A 15,750-nucleotide genomic window follows, 5' to 3' on the forward strand; every position below is an offset into this window, starting at 1 on the left:
CCCCTTTGGTAACCATAAGTTTGTTTTCTACGTCTGTGAGTCTGTTTCCTTTTTGTAAATAAGTTCATTTGTATCCTTTGTAAAGATTCCACATGTAAGTGATATCATCTGATATTTGTCTTTCTCCCTTACCAACCCTTTTAACAGAAGAGGAAATGAAAGTGTAGAAAGGTGTAGTAAATTGTCAGGCAGGTGCCATTGGGAGAGAGGAATCTGGCAAATCTGAGAGCATCTGATGAGTCATCCTCATTTGTGGACAGTGTGTGATGAACGTGCAATTGTACCCCATTCTATGGGGGAGACGGTGGAGACCACAGTGACTGAGTCAAGGTGAACAGCACCCCAGCCTGGAGCGGGTGTGGAGTCAAGAGAGCCAGGACTCAGCGAGCTCAACCGCCATACTTGTCCTAAAGATCTGATCTCAGCCTGGCTTGGGGATGGGAATTCTACCTGCTGGCTGAAGAAGTTCTAGAATATCCTTTTATTGAAACTTCCCTTCTCTTTTTGCATCAAAATACTTGAGATCAACTGCTATAAATCACACCTTTTGGGCGAGGTCACGTGCTAACTAGACAGCTCCTCCAAATCAGGGCTCCACGTGTTTTGAAAAAGAAATGCCTGGATGGGGAGCAGGGTGGAGCAGGGTGGAGCAGATACTTTCATCACTTATGCTTCCTGGTATGCTGGTCCAGGCTCAAAGAAACTCTCCTAAATAAAATTTCCCAATAAAAATGCTTTCAGGAAGCGTTTTATAAACTGAAAAGAAATAAGCTCCTCTGGGATTTCCTAAGATATCCTGGAATCTGTTGACTAGCCACGGGTAGTTTCTGACGCCTTGAAACCCCCATGTCAGGGAATTGGACACACTCATAGTGGTCTCATTACTGTGTTTCAATAAATAATGATTCCCAACTCATCCTGCAACTGACTCTCCAGCAGGGTAAACACAGTGGGGTAAGTAAACCTTCAGAGAGAAAGATAACCCCACTGCCCACTTTGCTATGCTGACTGTTAACCTGATCATCTATTGTGGTCTCTCCCCACACTAGGCATACCTCCCGCTGTCCACTGATCATTTTTATGGCTGGTGGACATGAGGCTGGGGATAAATTTGGTTTTTGTCTCAAACTAAAAATAGAGTTACGGTATGATCTAGCAATCCCACCTTGGGCATATATCTGGAAAGGACAAAAATTCTAATTCGAAAAGACACATGCACCCCAATGTTCACAGCAGCACTATTTACAATAGCCAAGACCTAGAAGCAATCTAAATGTCCATCAACAGATGAATGGATAAAGAAGATGTGGTGTATATATACAATGGAATATTACTCAGCCATAAAAAGAGTGAAATAATGCCATTTGCAGCAATGTGGATTACCTAGAGATTATCATACTAAGTAAAATAAGTCAGACAAAGACAAATATAATATGATATAACTTACATGTGGACTCTAAAAAAATGGATACAAATTAACTTATTTACAAAACAGAAACAGGCTCACAGACATGGAAAACAAACTTATGGCTACCAAAGGGGAACGTCGGGGGGAGGGATAAATTAGGAGGTTGGGATTAACAGATACGCACCACTATACATAAACAACAAGATCCTACTGTATAGCACAGGGAACTATATTCAATACCTTGTAATAACCTATAATGGAAAATAATCCAAAAAAGAATATTTGAGTCAGATATTATATTCAGATCTGAAGTCTGACTCACTTTGCTGTTTGCTGTACACCAGAAACTGACACAACATTGTAAACCAACTACACGTCAATAAAAAAATGTGTAAATAACTTAAAAAAAATTTTTGTTTTTGTCTCTCCGAGTCAACTCCCCCATTGCAGCAGGATCTTGGTCAAGATTATTCACTCTAAGTGGGGCTGGAACATCCAAAGAGTGTCCACAGACTGCTTTTAGTGATGGTTATAGTGGTAAATGGCTCCAAATATTTGGAGTCCAACTAGGAAAAAGTTAGCCCTATACTCCCACCAGAGGACAGTTATCTTGGTTTCACTCCTCAGTAGCTCCCCTAGTGTGACTGTGGTTTAAAAATGCAAAAATTAAAACTGAAAAGCAGGTCTGTAGCAAGTCAGCAGCCTCCACGCCTTGCCCATGACAAACTGCCTTGGCTTCCTCGCTTCTGAATCCTCAGAGACTCTCCCATCTTTATGCTCCTCCGTAATCTTATTCAAATATGCCTTCTCACGGTGCTATGTCCCACTCTGGTATGACCCCACAAACACTCTTCTTCCTCATCTTGCTCTGCATTAATGCTCATCCTGTTCAGATTCTCTCTTCCCTTCATCACTCTTTTCCATTAAGCCAAGTCTCATCTACACAGGCCAAGAGTTGAGAAAGCAGGGGCAGGACAGGAGTGGAGACGCAGACGTAGAGAATGGACTTGAGGACACGGGGAGGGGGAAGGGTAAGCTGGGACGAAGTGAGAGAGTGGCATGGACATGTATACACCACCAAATGTGAAGTGGATAGCTAGGGGGAAGCGGCCTCATAGCGCAGGGAGATCAGCTCGGTGCTTTGTGACCACCTAGAGGGGTGGGATAGGGAGGGTGGGAGAGAGACACAAGGAGGAGATATGGGAACATATGTATATGTATAGCTAATTCACTTCGTTATACAGCAGAAACTAACACACCATTGTGAAGCAATTATACGCCAATAAAGATGTTAAAAAAAAACACAACAACAGACCTGAGCTTTCACCCTTTACCCCCTGGTAGACTCTATCTGCATATGCTGGCTCACCCAGGCCCTGAGCCAATCCCAAATGCCAGAAATCTCAGCGCTACCACTTTGTGGGACTTGCTCCCAAGACCTGGTGTCAGGTGGTCTTGAAGTGAATGCAATTCTCACCTTGTCTTGCCTCATCTGCTACTGTTGCCCCAATGCTCTACTCAGATTTTGACTCGGTTTCCCTGACTCTAGAAATGAACCTAGCATGCTGGGCAGGGATTCTGAGGACCTACCTAGCTCTTGCAAGCCCAATTCCCATGGATAAGCAGGGCCCCATCCAAGATTTGAATTTCTTTAAAGAATGTCACACATGTGAAATGCACAAGTCATAAGTATTCTGCTCAGTGAATTATCGCAAAGTGAATATGTCTATGTTACCATCAGGTCAAGAAATAGAACACTAACAGCATCCCAGAAATCTCCCCGGTGCCTCCCCACAATCTCTACCCACCCCTTCCCAAGAGGAACCACTCTTCTGACGTTTAACACTGCAGATTAGTTTTGCTTACTTTTGGACTTTATAGAAATAGAATCATACGATATGCATTTTTTGAGTGTGTGTGTCTGGCTTCTTTCATTTCACATTGTTGTATAATTCACCCTTGTTGTTACATGGACTCATACAAAATTCATTTTCACTTCACCTCATTCATCTTCATTCATATTACATTGAACGAAAGACCAGAATTTATTTCCTCATTCTACTCTTGATGGACATTTGAGGGTTCCAGTTTTTGGTAAACTTTGGATTTTGCTAAGATTGATCAAGACTCCGATGGCAGGGGAGCCCTGCACACCTCATACCCACTTTGCGCTCCTCCCCAACTTTCAGTTCTCTACCATAAATGGTTAGGACACCACCTGCCGTACCTCCTGATTATAAATGCAAATTAAGTTCCAAATGCCTGTCTGGTCCAAATTGCAAACAATCTCATTTCTTGCAAACAAATTTGAAATACATTCACCCATCGTTTGAAATGTTGGGAATTGTGTTAGCTGCTTCCTTTGGGGTCTGCTGGGTTGGCGTCCTCTGCCCGCTGGGTCTCCTTACCTGCTGGCTCTACCTGTTAGATGGCCTGAGGCTAAAAAAATAGGGCGAGAACCCCACAGGTACCTTTTGATTTCCAGGAATCTGGCATGTCTTTCCAATATAGCGTGCTAATGTTCAGTTTGGAAAGCAGAGGACTTTAGAGAGAATAAGTGAATCACTGAAGGCTTAAAGTTGAAAAAGCAGAACGAGAATCTAAGACAGGGGATGCAAATCTGCATGCAGAAGAACTGGTCCTGTGCGAATATTGTCAAACACTGGACTTGGAGCCAGCTTAGCGTTCTGTCTTTGACAGGGGAATCTGAAGAGGTTTTCAGGATAACACGGCAGCCACTCCTGAATGCAGACATTGAATATCGCGGATACAGTGCTAGGAGAGCCCTGGCCTGAGGGTGGGGAGATGAAGGTCCTAGCTCTTCCTGGGTTGCGTGCAAACATGTGCCCACAGCACTGAAGTGTTTATCTGTCCATAGCCCAGAAATCATAGTTACACATTTGTTTGTGAAATTTCACAGCAGGACGTTTGCTCATATGTCATCCATTATTATTTTTCTTTTCTTTTTTTTTTTTTATCACTGCAATGATCAAGTTTACATTTCATTGCTTCTCAAACAGGTTGCCTTCTCATTCCCTGTCCTGAGATATCCTTTGGTGGGAAACATCTGGCACTTTCCATAAGGGAATCACTTCTCTATAAAACGACCATCCCAGTCGAACCCAGCAGTTTAGTCAGAACATCATGGCTGTGTGGCTGTTACTAGAAATAGTAGAGAGACAGTTAGAAAATATCCACCTGATTCCAGACACCCCCTCCCTCCTCTCGTGTGAATCCCAGAACTTCTCAAACTTCTTGAAGGCTCTCTGTCTGTGAAAATGCATCCAAGCAGAGGGACAATGCTGTGCTTTTTCTTTTTTTTTTTTTTTATCACTGCAATGATCAAGTTTACATTTCATTGCTTCTCAAACAGGTTGCCTTCTCATTCCCTGTCCTGAGATATCCTTTGGTGGGAAACATCTGGCACTTTCCATAAGGGAATCACTTCTCTATAAAACGACCATCCCAGTCGAACCCAGCAGTTTAGTCAGAACATCATGGCTGTGTGGCTGTTACTAGAAATAGTAGAGAGACAGTTAGAAAATATCCACCTGATTCCAGACACCCCCTCCCTCCTCTCGTGTGAATCCCAGAACTTCTCAAACTTCTTGAAGGCTCTCTGTCTGTGAAAATGCATCCAAGCAGAGGGACAATGCTGTGCATGGCCACAGCTGTGCGATGAAAGAGGCAGACAATTAGCAGAGATCGGATTTGTCCAAACTGGAGCCAAATCAGGGTTGGTACTGCACTTGGGGACCTACATAGAAAGAGCTCCTGGCCCCTAACCTAATCGGGGTAAATCGCTCACGGTGATGTATGTGCCTTTGCAGGGGAGTCACTTTAATAAAACAGAACACTGAATGCTTCCTCACGGCTGGAGGCATCGCTTCCAAATCCAACTACACCAACTCCTCTCACTGGCCGCAACATCCCAGCAGCATCTTTGTTCTGAGAGAGGCTTATTTTCACTCAGCCTCCTGGGCTTGAAGGCAAGAATAGGAGCTGGGTGAGTTTCAATTTTCCCCAGTCAGCGCACACTTCAGACAGATGGTGGAAATCGCCCTTTGGCCTGATTTTCAGAGGAACTAGCTCCTCATAAGACCATCAATTAACAACAATTTAAAAAAAATCCACACATTGTACATTAGGTTTTGCAGTTTACAAAGCTGTTCCAGACTCCAGTGCTTTTCAGTCCAGGATTCACATTAGAACCATGTAGGGAACTTCTTAAAAGGACCAACTCCTAGGTCTTGCAAGAGGTTCTGATTGATTCAGAATTGGGTCCACTGGCACATGGACATTTTAACAAAGCCCTCCAGACGATTTCAATGTAAAGTCAGGGCTGGGAACCACTGATGCCGCCTAACACATATAATGTCTCTGCTAGGAGGCTTCCCTCGATGGGAGAGGAAACCGAGGCTCGGAGAGGTAACTGGCTTTGCCCGCCATCACACAGCTCAGCCAGCACAGCAGAAATGGGAATCCAGTCTTTAGACTGGGAGTCCTGCCTCAAATTAACAACAACATCAAAGACAAATTGACAAAACATTTACATGGTGATCTGTAGTGTTGAAAGCACTTTCACATCATGGTCATATTTTATTCTTACAATAATCCTGTGCAGAGGCAGGAAAGCTATTATTGTTCCTACTACTATGTCACGGCTCCCGTGTCAAAGATGAGGAAATGGAAGCCCAAGGGGGTACGTGGTTTAAACCAACAAGCTTATCTTAAAAGCCTCCAGTGTGCTCAGGACTGCATGGTGATAAAATCAGCAAACCCTCGTGTAGGACACACTACATGCCAGGCACTGAGATGTAAGTTCTATGAATATGTCCATTTTACAGATGAGGACACTGGAGCCCAGAGAGGCTTCGTGAGCTGTCCGAGGTCACACAGCTAGTGAGCAGTGTACAGAGGGAGAGGAACTCTGCAGCTGGGCTCCATGATCTGGGTTGTTAAATACCATGCTTTGCACTTCTGATGGCTACAAAGGAGTAGTGGCCCCTACCTTCAAGAAGCTCCAACGCATAGAACACAGCCCGGCCATGGCTTGGTGGACAGGTCAGAGGACCTTGGGACCACGGGTTCTGAGCTGTCTAAGGCATCCCTCTTTCTGATAAAGGGAACTCTCAGCACCCTCTCCCTTCCCAGAGTCGGCTCTGAGACAGGGTGCTGCGGGGATCTAGGTATGGTCCTTCAGTAGCAGTGGATGTTCCTGGGGCACTGCTTCTAGAGTCTGTTCTGGGCACCACTGCCCAGCCCAGATACAATGGGTCAACATTTTTGGAGGGTGGGACCTAGGAAGGGGCATTTTTTAAATTAAAAAATGTTATTGGAATATAATTGTGCAGCATTAGCTAAAACCTCTATCAAGTCACACAACAATCATTTCTGTGATGGGAACAATTAAGATCTAGTCGCTTAGAAACTTTGAAGTTTATAATATATTGCTGTCTATAACCACTATGCTCTGCATGAGATCTCCAGGGCTTATTTATCTACTGATTGCAAGCTGGTACTGGAAGGGGCGTTTTTAACAAGCACTTAGGTGATTCTTATGGAGCCCTGATTATAGCATAAAGGACTAGGCAAGGCAGCTACTGGTTAGGAGGTAGGATTGGATCCTCCTCCATCCTCTGGGCCTGGAAAGGGCATTTTCCTCAAAGGACTGACCTGAGCTGAGGGTTCCTTATGAGGAGGGCTACGAGGTCAAGGGCACTCTCTCCCCGGGGGTGTAGGTCTACACCAGGGAGCAATTGTTACATTTTCAAGGAATGTCGTAAGCCAGCGGGCTTCCTGTTGGTAGCTTGAAATCAGCCGTAGTGGGAGTACTTATACGGTGGGAATTGGCAAATGCAATACATCAGAATGTTTCTTTCTTCTTTTTTTTTCTCCTGGAAGAGCAGTTGTTCAACTTTGACCAGCATACCCCTCACTCCGTCTCTCTGGGCTCGGCGTCCCCCCATGTTTAAGAGGAGGACTTGGGGGTAGTTGAAACTTTCAGGCCAGCTTAATGTAGGTTTGCAGGGAGCCCTTTCTGACTGGGGGAGACCTCGTGAACCCAGGACCCCTCCCCTCCTCTCCTTCCTCTCATCTGCCTCCCTCTCTGTGCTGACTTAACCCGGCCTTCCTCGGGGTCCTGGGCAGACTTCCCCCATTGCTGCCTCCGCTTGTTGAGGCTGCAAGGTTATTATTTTGCTCCTTCCTGTTGACAACTGCATCGGAGGTTAGCGGGACCTCCAGCTGCTTAACACGGTAGCTTTCTAGATATGGTACACAACGCCAAAATCAAACAAACGAACCCCCCGTAACCGTAAGCTAAAAACTCGGCTCACCTTGACCCTCGTAAGTGCGCCTCTCACAGTAACCTGGCGCTTCTGTGATAGAACATTTTCAGCGTGTGTCTACGCACCCAGCCCGGAGAGTGCCCTGACCTGCCTGCCACAGCTTTCCATAGCTGGGGCCACTTGAGCTCCCCCTGCAGGCTCTGGGCAGAATGTCCATGCAGTGAGAGAGGCCCAGGGAGGGCTTGCATCGGGTCCTGTTGTGTTCCTGGTGCTGGAATCCTGCGTGGTCAACTGTTAAGACCCCACTTCTTCCATAACAGGCCCTTCAGGCCCTGGCTCTCTGCCCAGTGCCCAGATCAGTGGCTGACTCCTAGGGCCGGCCTGCATCCCCATATCCTGTTGGCCCCAGCATCCACGGTGCGTGGCTGGACCGTCTTTCTGAATGCCTGGCAGAATTCCCGGATGCTGCCTCCTTGCAGCTCAGTTTGTCGCCTGACCCCTTCCGTCTTGCACTGTCCCTCTCATTGTGGACTCTGCTGCTCTTCTTGGGAGGAATGATAGGTTTCAAGGTCCTGGCTCCTCCTGACCCTGATCCCTCTCTTCCTAGAGAGCAGTAAAGCACCCCTCTGCATTCTTCTTTTTAAAATAAATTTATTTATCTATTTAATTTTTGGCCGCATTGGGTCATCGTTGCTGCGTGCGGGCTTTCTCTAGTTGCGGTGAGCGGGGTCTCCTCTTCGTTGCTGTGCACGGGCTTCTCATTGCGGTGGCTTCTCTCGTTGCGGAGCACGGGCTCTAGGCGTGCAGGCTTTGGTAGTTGTGGCTCACGGGCTCTAGAGCACAGGCTCAGTAGTTGTGGTGCACGGGCTTCGTTGCTCCGTGGCATGCGGGATCTTCCCGGACCAGGGCTCGAACCCGTGTCCCCTGCATTGGCAGGCAGATTCTTAGCCACTGCGCCACCAGGGAAGTCCCCGGAAGTCCCCCTCTGCATTCTTGATATCAACCAAGTTTAATCTCTGCACACTTCCGAAGGTTTCACACCTTCTCATTTACTCATTTTGCTCAGTAATTCTATTAGCTGTCTGTTTTCACATCTGGCTCACCTCCCTGTCAAAATATGCTCAGCCTCGTCTAACATGCATGTGCAGGCACACAGACTAATAATAACAGCCCACAACAGCCCCCTTCCTCCCACCCTGCAGCCCAGAGCAGGTGAACATTTGCTACCATGTGACTCCTGCACATTCCCAGAAAAATCTCTCGGCCATTTAAAGAGATCATGGGTGTGTCCTCTTCCACCTTGGAGGAAATTCATTGGTGAAATTGGAAGTGGCAGCAGCCACGTGACAGAGGAGGAGGATCAGGACTCAACCAGAAGATCAGCTTGAATTATGCCAGGGGAGGGCGGGCCTGGCCGGGTTTGAGTAATAAGGTAACTTTTTTTTTTTTTCCTGTTTCACCAGGATACTTAAATATGGTTGTGTATTCATTCATTCATTTATCAAATATTAATATTTATCTCCTTCACCTTCTTCAGGCCATTGCTTAAATGTCACCTTGTCAGCAAGATATTCACTGACCACTGTCTTCAAACCCCATCTACTGCTCCACATTCTTCACCCCCCACCCCACTTTACTGTTCTCCACAGCTCATACCATCAACTGCCCTGTGATATTTTTCCTCATTTGTTTGTTGATGGTGTGTTTCCCTCCACCAGTCTGTAAGCTCCATTAGAGCAGAGACTAGGCAGGACAGTGCCTAGGGCAGTGGCCTAAATCCCAGTGATCTCAGAATGTTCAGTTTTGTCTATGTTCTGGAAAACATGTCATGTCTTACTGAAACAATGTCTGCCCCTTCCAGAGGAAACTGGTTTCCTTGCTCCCCTAAAATTGTAGCATATCAGCAACTAGCCAATCCATGGTGCTGGAATCTTCCCATTTCTCTTCCCTTCAGAGTATTTAAGAAGAGAGATTTTGGAGCCAAATTATCTGAGTTGGAATCCTGTTCTGTCATTTACTAGATGTGTGATCACAGGTAACTTACTTAACTTCTCTGTGCCTTAGTTTCCTCATCTGTAAAATGGGAATAATGCACGGATCAACCTCGCAGAAATATGATGAAGATTCAAAGAGTTGGTATTGGTAATGGGCTTAAAATAGTGCCCAGTCTACAATGAAGACTATATAAATCTTTGTTAAATGTCCTCCATTCTCCCATTGCTGACTGCTTCTCCCTCCTAACTCTCTCCTACCCAAGAACTTTCCACAGTGGAAGAACTAAGAACTAAGGTAGAGTGGCATCCTTTCCATGGGAAATGTTGCAATTAGAATTTCAGTGGAGGCAATGGGGGTGTGAGCAGGTTGGATTAGGGTCCCCGACTCCTTGCCCCCGCCCAGTCAGAGGATTCCATACCCCCATCCATTGTCATTAGACACACTCATGTGTAAACAAAGAAGAACAAAGAGTTTGCTCACTCCCCAACTCTACAAAGATGAAGTGGTCAGCCACTGCAGTGCACCCTAAGAGGAACTGAGGGTGAAAAATGGGATGAGGCACTCGGCTTTGGAAAAAGCAGCCCCTTGGATAGTTGGATGCACAGATCGGGGAGAATTTTTTTTTTTTTTTTTTTTTTTTTTGCGGTACGCGGGCCTCTCACTGTTGTGGCCTCTCCCGTTGCGGAGCACAGGCTCTGGACGCGCAGGCTCAGCGGCCATGGCTCACGGGCCCAGCCGCTCCGCGGCATGTGGGATCTTCCCGGACCGGGGCACGAACCCATGTCCCCTGCGTCGGCAGGCGGATTCTCAACCACTGCGCCACCAGGGAAGCCCGGGGAGAATTTTAATGAGCACAGATTCTTGCATCTTCCCACACGTAGAAGAGCAAAAAAGCCATTAACTTGAGATATCCATTCTTGTGACCAGCAGTAATCTTTTTTTTTTTCAATTTTTATTGACGTATAGTTGGTTGATTTACAATGTTGTGTTAGTTTCAGGTGTACAGAAATGTGATTCAGTCAAACCTATCTATCTATCTATCTATCTATCTATCTATCTATCTATCTTAGATTCTTTTCCATTATAGGTTATTACAAGATATAAGTATAGTTGCCTGTGCTATAGAGTAGGTCTTTGTTGTTGGTTACCTATTTTGTATATAGTAGTGTGTGCGTTTCAGCATTAATCTTTTACAAGATGTATACTGAATTGCGTGTATTTCCTAGCCAAAAATCATATATAAACTCTCTCCTCCTTTACCTCTTCAGAAAGGTTCCCTCCGAGCTACTGAGGGGCTGTCTCCCAGGTTATGGTCCTCAGTAAGGTCCTGGAATAAAACTTAAACTCACAACTCTTACACTGTACGTTTTTCTTTAAGCCTTCGCATGCACCCTGTGGGTGGAGTACACATCTCATCTCAATGAATTTGGACTTGGCCACATGGAAAACTCTAGTCAGTGGAATGTGAGCGGCTGTGATTGTTTTTGCTGTATCCAAACAGAGCCTTAAATACAATCGCATGTATTGTATGTATTGGCTGAGGTCTTCCGCTCTTGTTTCTCCATATGTCCTCCGGATGTGCCACATGGTGCCTACTCCCTCCATCTGGCTTCCAGAATGAGAAAACAGGTGGAGCCCAGATAAGCTCAGCTGAGTCCAGTCGATCCCAGCAGAGCCACGGCCAACCTGCTGCTGAGCCAGAGTCCTTACGTAAAGTGAGCCCAGAGGAAATGTGTTGTCAGCCACTGAGAGAGTACCATTTGTTACCACTGCAGAACTGACTAATCCAGGGCAAGAACAGTAGGAGGAGAATGTATGTTTTGCAAGACTGTTCAAGCGAGATCATTTTTTCACAGACGGATCTGTGTCTGTGTTATGTATGTGTCTGTGAATGTGCTGTTCATCCAAACACAAAACAACTTAAATAATCATCACTCTTATATTGGTAACAACCTTGTCTACTATGTATATTTCCAATTCTAGAAAAGTGGGCTTGGGAAGTGAGAAGGGAGGTTAAAAATAAAATTAAAAACAATGAATTGTTGACCAACGGGCATGACCTCTCTGGCTCCCTGGTTATTTGTCTCAAGAGGAAATGAACAGCAGGAGTTCTGGAATCATGGCATTTTGGATATGAAAGGAGCCAAAAGACATGTAAGGATTCTGATCCAACCTCTCCCTTTTACAGGTTGGGCAACTAAGGCCTGGAGAGATGAAGTGCTTTGGCCAAGTGCCTGATGGGAAAATCTTTAGAGCACTGAGAGCAGGCTGTGTGCACATCTGAGAAAGTTGCAATATCTAAGCAGAGATTTTCAAGAATGTGTCAAAAGCATTTTTCCTCTCTAACTCCTGCTTTTTTTCTACATCTCGGTTAGAACTCTGGGAGACCACAGGAGTAGCAAAAGCTTCTAGTGTCCCTCAGAATTTGGTTCTCCTTTTCCTTCTGGGCAGAGAGTTAAAGTTGGCTTCATTGGCTCCCCTGTAGTTAGACAGAGGCAGGTGAAGGAGTTGGGGCCTCTGAAAGTGGGCAGAAATGATGTACTTTTCGTCTAGTCCTGGTCTATAAGATATTCACACATTCTCTCTCTCTCTCTCTCTCTCTCTCTGATCCATTACTGCCCGGAGGATGATGAAATGGAAGACTTCAGTCGTATGGGCTCAGTACAGCCCATAGATGGAAGGGTCCTGCATCCTCTTCTGAGGCCCACTGGACTGGGACACGGGTGAGAAACAAATTTTGGTCGTTAAGCTTCTGAGACAGAGAGAGGTTGGGTGTTATAACGACTAGCCTTACTTAGAAGACTAATCCAGGGATAATCCAGAGACAATCGGTGCAGCTTAGTTTAGATGGTAACTACCATATTTAACCAAGTAGAAGAGCTGTAAATAAGAAGGCAGCCTCTGACATCTGGCCCACTGCCACTGTTCCTTCTTGAATACCATCATCAAAGTCTCTGAGTAACCTGTGCCTTGCTTCCTCTGCATTTTCAGCCCCCCACACACTGTCACATTCATATGTGTCCACAGGTGTTCAACAACACTTGTTGATGGCTGACTGACTACTTTTAAAAAGCCATACACAATGTATTATTTTGATTCACAGATCCATTGAAAGAGCACTTGACTTGAGCTCTACAATACATTCTTCCCATTAAGCAATGGGCCCTCCATATTACTGAGGGCTATGTTCTGAGACCTTATGGATTCTTCCAATAAAGCTGCTCATGTTCACCAATTCGAACTCTAGGACAGATGGGGGACAAAGCCAACTGAGAAGTGGTTGCTGGATAAGTGAGCTTTGAATAGTGATGCACTTCTGTAGCCCAAAGTAAGACAACAGCACTTAGAAAAAGAGAATATAATATGCTTAACACCTTAAAACGTAAGTGCTATTGTCAATTATAAAAGAATCCCTCTATAGATTTCTTAATAAGTCCACCATCCTATTAGTGTATATCAACAACCAGTAGGCCTAACTCCCAATTGGTTGCTAGGTTTCCTGTGTCAATGCATTTGCACATGGAAATAGAAAGGCCCATGCAGACGTCTGCGTATTTGGCTACCGTGACATTGGCCTGGCAGAACCCAGTAAATCATTGTTGACTCACTGCTTTACAATAATAGCATCGCCTCTTTGTACAACGTGTAGTTGATGGTGTGTCTTCCAGACAACCCTCTCTGAGATTGCCAAGGAAAAAAAAAGGATTAGGAAGTCCGTATCTAAAAGCTTAGTCAATTTCTCCTTATCTTTGTAAACATTCTTGTAATATTATCCATAATGATTTTTCATCCTTGGCCTGGCAGACATCCCATACCATGCTTCTCAGCTCAGCTTCAGAGACAGAAATTAATTTTAATATTATGACAAGGACAATATAATTTGGAAGGGAAGTTTGCTGCTTTGCTGATACCTCCGCTTCTGTCAATTACCAACTTATTTACAAGTCAAAATATAAGTGGCTTGGGATGCTTTTATGGGAGTGCCTCAGCAGAGGGACTGATCTGCATCTGGATGTCTGGAATGCCTTTCTGAATGTCCTTGATTGCTTACAAAACTAAAAATAGAGCTACCATATGACCCAGCAATACCACTACTGGGCATATACCCTGAGAAAACCATAATTCAAAAAGAGACATGTACCAAAATGTTCATTGCAGCACTACTTACAATAGCCAGGACATGGAAGCAACCTAAGTGTCCATCAGCAGATGAATGAATAAAGAAGATGTGGCACATATATACAATGGAATATTACTCAGCCATAAAAAGAAACGAAATTGAGTTATTAGTAGGGAGGTGGATGGACCTAGAGTCTGTCATACAGAGTGAAGTAAGTCAGAAAGAGAAAAACAAATACCGTATGCTAACACATATATATGGAATATAAATATAAATATATATGGAATACATATATGGAATCTAAAAAAAAATGGTTCTGAAGAACCTAGGGGCAGGACAGGAATAAAGATGCAGACGTAGAGCATGGACTTGAGGATATGGGGAGGGGGAAGTGTAAGCTGTGACGAAGTGAGAGAGTGGCATGGACATATATACACTACCAAATGCAAAACAGATAGCTAGTGGGAAGCAGCCGCATAGCACAGGGAGATCAGCTAGGTGCTTTGTGTCCACCTAAAGAGGTGGGATAGGGAGGATGGGAGGGAGACGCAAGAGGGAGGGGATATGGAGACATATGTATATGTATAGCTGATTCACTTTGTTATACAGCAGAAACTAACACACCATTGTAAAGCAATTTTACTCCAATAAAGATGTTTTTTTTTTTAAAAAAAAGACCCATTATAATCCCCGCCTTTTCTTTCAGGCTCTGTGCATGTGCCAGGCACACAGAGCTAAAATGTGACCAGTGAGTCAGTCTGGGAAGAGCAGCAGATAATGTTCCCTTTAATATCCTGTGCAGTTCAGAAGAGAGGTTTCCTGCTTAGGAGAAGTCCTCAGGAGCACTTACATGCTTACTGAATGAAGGATGAGTGAACCAAAGGTCGCAGCCTCCAACGGGTTAGATTCGTTCTCACTCTTTACCCCTCTGGAGGTCACATTTAGCCCCGTGTCACTTCATGGATTAACAGGAGCAAGGATTTTGTGGGTGGACAGGTACCACATATCACGGCAGACCCTTGGCCAAATTCCTTATCAGGCATCTCTGTCTTCCCCTCCAAAGTTCTTCTCCTTGTCAGTTGCCTTGTCTCGCCCCTTTATCTTCCTTTCACTCTGCTCTAAATCCCCCTGGCAGTCCCAAGCCATCCTGCTCTCCCTCAGCTTCTGTGTCTCACAGACTAAAATACCAGGCTGATATCTAGAGAAATAACCATGAGCGTTCCTCAAAGTATGCCCCATGGGGCAAGCCCTCCCATCATGTGCCTTGTTATAGGCAAAGCCGTTTCTTTGCCCCACAGAAACGTCTCCCTTGCTATGCAGGCACAGGGCTGCACGGAAAATGTGATCTCTCCATGCTGTTTCAGAAGCAATAAAGATTGACACATGGCTGCCCACTCAAAAGCCCAGCTGCCTCCTTCGCCTCAATTTCGGCTTTCCTTCCTTCAGGCAGGGACTTCCTTGGGTCTCCCCAAAGCGGGGGATGCCCTGTCCACAGAGCCCCCAGGACCTGACCCTATCATAGAACTGATAATGAAACCTGATTTATCTTTCTTCCTGAACCCGCCCAGGCTGGTAGCTCATGGATGTCAAGAACTGTGTTTATTATTTTATTATTTTTTCTTCTATCTTCCTCATCCTTAATATAAATCTCAATAAATGGTTTTGAATAAATAAATGTACTGGGTGTCAGTTGCATTTAGAGGGAAGTTGGTAAGGATTTTATTCTCTAATGGGCTCTAAATCGTTGGTGTATGTGGTTGAGAGGGTAATGCCTTGTCTATATTGGGTGGTTTAGAACTTGATAATAATGGTGATGTGTGTTTTGATAGGATTTCCAATTTTCAAAGTATTTTCTTATAAAATATTTATTTTATTCTTTTCCCAGCACCGTGAGATTTCTGGATGGTATCACTGAGTTTGCAAATGCTTGTGGCTGT

This window comes from Physeter macrocephalus, chromosome 8, assembly GCF_002837175.3.
Source record: "Physeter macrocephalus isolate SW-GA chromosome 8, ASM283717v5, whole genome shotgun sequence".
NCBI classification, from domain to species: Eukaryota; Metazoa; Chordata; class Mammalia; order Artiodactyla; family Physeteridae; genus Physeter; species Physeter macrocephalus.